Genomic DNA, 4,965 nt, shown 5'->3' with positions numbered 1-4,965 from the left:
GTTTGTGAGTGCTTTATCGCTTCTGTTTTGATCCATGTGTCCGGGTGAGTATACGCATTCATACATACACATAGATTCATCACATACGCACGAACACACATCCAACTATACATACATCCTTAATTAATATTAGTTTACCCTCTGAGAGTATATATATATATATATATATATATTATTATTATTATTATTATTATTATTATTATTATTATTAGTGTGTGTGTGTGTGTGTGTGTGTGTGTGTGTGTGTGTGTGTGTGTGTGTGTACAGGGTTCTGTTCAGCCTTGTCCGACTATGGATATTCACAGTAGAGTTTCTGTGTGCGTGAAAGTATAAATAACGTCAATCGCTTTAATGCAGATTAGTAAAATATCAATATCTCACTAAATATACGTCATGAAAAAAAGAACAATTGTATAATCAAATGACTGCTTTAAGCTTAGTTTTTTTCCCAGAATTTTATTCAAATTCATGCGATATTCACAAAGTCATGACATTTTAGTCTTTATTAAGGAATTTCCACTGTTCATCGCTTTATTGCAGGTCTCTTTAAATGTTGTATTAGGGCAAAAATACAATGTCTAATCATAATTTTTTTTTATTATATTTTTCTGTTAAAAATAATAAATAAAAGCACATCCTATGTGCTAAGCCTCAAATAAATTAATTATTTATCGCCAATCCACTATTTTTACAATAACTTTAAACAGCCTTTTCTCCACCAAAAAAAAATGTTTGATCTAAAAAGGAGTTATGGTTCTGGTGACATCAACTACTTTCCTCCAAAGGGCATCCTTTGAAGTAAATTGCTTTCCTCCTTCATAATCACCCTTTTCAATATTGACCAGAGATGTTCAATGGGGTTAAAGTCCATAGCTTACAGGAAGGATGCAGTTGCCCATAGCAGAATGGGATGGTGCATTGTCATGCATAAAAATTATCCCAAAGTGACGTGACAATGGTAGGTTATGTAGCCATAGTGATAAATGTTTATTAAAAAATGCCGTGTACGCATTGCTGGTAATAGGTTTTACACTCTCTGGAACTTGGAATGGTCCAACTAACTCATCCTCAATGATTCCCACCCAAAACATGATGCCTCTACCTCCTTCTTGGCGATAAACTCTAAAAGGGCTTGGAGTTCCGTTCGAGTTCCAACCTTTGGCCTATCCATCAGGGCAGTCAAGAATAACACGGGTTTCATTGTAAATAGGACACTTTGGAAATTCATTTTCAAGTAATTTTGTGCCGAAGCTATTCTTTTTTCCCTTTGATGTTTGCTCAATAGAGACCTTGGAATAGTTTTGATTTCCTTGCCATCTCATTCAGCACATGACATCGTGTCTGTCTGTATGTTGGAGCAATTCCAGTACCTGCAAAAATGGAAGCACTGGTGCTGTTTGGGTTTCGGGTTAATTCTCCACGAATTTTCCGAATATCGGGATGTGAAAGGTTTCTCCTGGCGCCTTTATCTTTCTGGATTAGGTGTTGGGGTTAGTCACGAATGAAGACAAAGTTCTTGGATCCCTTTCCAGCCTCATCATAGCTAAATCTTTGATGAACAATCCTTCTGCGAGTCCAGCAACAGTCTTTTCCTTTTCGATAACTGTTAATCGACCAATTTCTTTTTGGCATTTTAAGAGACCTACATTAAAGCGATGAACAGTATAAGTTACTTGATAATAAGTAAAATGTCATAACTTCGTGAATATCGCGTGGATTTGAATAAAAATTTGGGAAATAACTAATTTTGAAACAGTCATTTATAATGCAAGTTTCATTTTTTGTGACGTATATTTAGTGAAATATTGATATTTTACTAATCTGCAATTAAGCGATTGACGCAGTTTAGTTCTGTATGTATAAGTATTGTATGCATAGCCGCACTAATGAGCTGTGAAACAGCGTAACAGTACTGTATGTGAATGATTCATATATATATATATATATATATATATATATATACTTCAAAATAAAGTTATTTAACAATCAACTGGTATGTAATCCTGTGATTATAAGATTTACAAACTATTACTGGCAGTAATATTCTATAAGAATTATTCCATCTAAATAAGAATTGTTCGATATACAGGATAGAGCAAATAAATTGATTGTAGTGATTCAATAAATTTCAATGTCTCACTGGCTTTAGCAAATAGGGTGCATATCTTTATAAATATTTGCTAATATTTTCTCCTCTGAGATGGTAGACATCGAAACTCTATAGGTTTAGGAGATAAAATTTCTAAATTATTCTTTGTCTTGCTTAGAATAATAAAAATCTTTGATATGAAACTCAAACGTTTCACTTTAAAGAAGGTTTTTTGAAATTCATTGAATCACTACAATTAATATATATATATATATATATATATATATATATGTGTGTGTGTGTGTGTGTCTGTCTGTCTGTCTTTCTGTCTGTATATACATATGTACATATATGTATATATCTATATATATATGTGTGTGTGTATTAATATATCTATATATTTATCTCTCTCTGCATACACACGCGCACACACACACACACACACACACACACACACTAACATATATATATATATATATATATATATATATATATATATATATATATATATATATATATATATACGTATGCGTATATGTAGGTCTAGTTGAGTGTTTTAGTTAGTCATTCCCTAAAGCAAAGATCTAAAATCAGCTGCGTAAGAGGACACCTGTGAATTAGCGGATGACATTATTGGCTTTCTTTGGAGGCTCACGATTTAATATGCAAATTAGTCGATTCATCTCCGCACGAACCTCGCGGCATTTCTTCATAAATATGCAAATTAAGCGAATTCACCAGCTGAACGAAGTTCCTTTTAAAAATAGTTTCTAATAAAGAAATCGAATTATATATATTTCCGTTCAAGAGAAATTGAAAACCAAATTATGTCTTAAAATTTGTTCATTTTTTATCAAAGTCACAAAAGAGAAGTGGGAAATGACTGACATAAATATACGACGTTGCTCTCTTGGGCCATAATGTAACATTAATCGTATTCGTACACACATACACACATATATATGTGTATATGTATTTATGTATATATACATATATGAGTATATAAATTACCAGGTAAAGTAAACATTACCTTAAAATTAAAACTTGTTATAATGATAAAGCTTAATATACTATAGAGAGCAATTAGACTAAAAAAAACATTGATGAAGTCCAAATTAAATGTATATTGAGATGTAGGTACAAAACTAAAATGTTTTTTATGCTAAATAAATTTCCTTTTTTGAAATGACTATTTTGCTTGTTTTTTTTTTTAATAAATTTATCATATAAACTTCAATTGTTAGGTGTTTTCATTTTTTTTAATTCAAATCTTTTTTTATTATTATTATTCAAAATCTATGTATTTAAAAATTGAATATATTCAAATGGCAGTTAATCGTCTATCATTCGTTAGTGGTACAAATTGAAGGTCGTTGAATAAGTTGTTAATTGCATATTAAATTCATATTTAATCATTTGATCATTTGATCAAATGGATATAATCTATTTCAAAATTGATATTTTTTTTCCATTGCAACTAAAAACATAAGCTTTCATAAGGCATTATTAAAATTAAACGTGTAGCCCAAGATCTTTCGACAGAGGCGAGGGATTTCCATGAGATAGGTATTATTTTGAAGCTCGACCCTTCGGGCGAAAATTTCGGAAAATTGGCCAAATACATTAATCCCCTCACCCTCAACTGGGCACTTTCCTACAGGGGGGGTAGCAAGAAATCATTATTTCATGACAAGATAGTCGTATACGCATGCGCAAAAAGTTCTTTCTCGAATTAGTTTGAATATAAAAAATAACGACCTCATTTCTCTCATGTGGTCATAGACGAGTCGATATAGTAGCAGCGTCGTTCTTAAGATCGCAGGTTCAATCCTAGATATCACATATATTTTTTTTTAATATTTAAATAGGGTTATTAATGTCATTTTATCCTTCGTGTTTGTTTTTATTTTTCCATCACGTTCGCGTATTTTTTTTTTGTTTTTCCGATCTTTTTAAGAAGTTTTAAGATCGTTCGCTTATTCTTTATTTTGCATCACGTTCGCTGTTTTTTTATAACATTTAAACAGGTTTATTACGTTCGCTTATCCTTTATTTTCCGTGTTGTTTTTATTTACCTTCCCACACACACATACACATCTTCAAACAGTTGTGAATAAAAGAAAATGATTTTAATTGATTAAATATATATATATTATAAACTATTTTACAACCAGGTAACTTATAATAAAATGGAGGCAGTTATCTATAGCTATACAATTTATAAACTTGTAAATGTTTATGCATTTATTTATGTGTGTGTGCATATATACCAATACAAATTTCGAACGAATGCACCGAATTGAAAAATTATTTTTTTCCCTGAAAGGTGTGAGTCCCTAGATTGCCCTTATCTATATATGGTTCGTAACGAACAACACCGAGTCACAAAAAAAAAAAGCCCGAAATAAGAGGGTTTGGACCGTTTTGTGACTTTGTCGAAAAAGTTACCTGCCCATGTCAACAGAATTTAACACTGTCTGTATAGAGTCGCGATAACATCTTTCAGTATAAGGGCTTGTGGCGCAATGGATAACGCGTCTGACTACGGATCAGAAGATTCCAGGTTCGAATCCTGGCAAGTTCGTATTAATTTTAACCATCATTTTATCCAATGTTTACTCATTATCCTTACCCTTAGGGTATTTTTTTGTTTTTTTCCGTGATTTTAATTTGTGCGTGGAAATTCCCATACTTCGAGTTCACAAGGTAAACATTAATGGTAAGACGATGTTGAGTGTACTGTTCCCTGATCTGAAATGGAACACGTACATCAAGTCTGTTGCCAAGGTCCTGGAAAGATGGTGGGATCCTTCTACCGCTCCAGAAGATATCTCACTACTGATGCAATTCTCTATCTGTATAAAAGCCAAGTACGT

The 4,965-nt window shown here is 32.0% G+C and overlaps 1 non-coding gene across 1 annotated transcript; it reads left to right on the top strand.

Annotated features, from left to right (window-relative positions):
* The first annotated feature begins 4,600 nt into the window (after positions 1-4,600).
* Trnar-acg (transfer RNA arginine (anticodon ACG)) lies at positions 4,601-4,673 on the top strand. The gene has a single exon. It is a non-coding gene; the product is annotated as a tRNA-Arg (tRNA).
* The last annotated feature ends 292 nt before the right edge of the window (positions 4,674-4,965 follow it).

The sequence above is a fragment of the Euprymna scolopes genome, chromosome 36 (genome assembly GCF_053919585.1).
Source record: "Euprymna scolopes isolate OS-2025 chromosome 36, ASM5391958v1, whole genome shotgun sequence".
NCBI lineage: Eukaryota > Metazoa > Mollusca > Cephalopoda > Sepiida > Sepiolidae > Euprymna > Euprymna scolopes.
The sequence above is the reverse complement of the archived record's forward strand: the minus strand, read 5'-3'. Positions and strand labels throughout refer to the sequence as shown.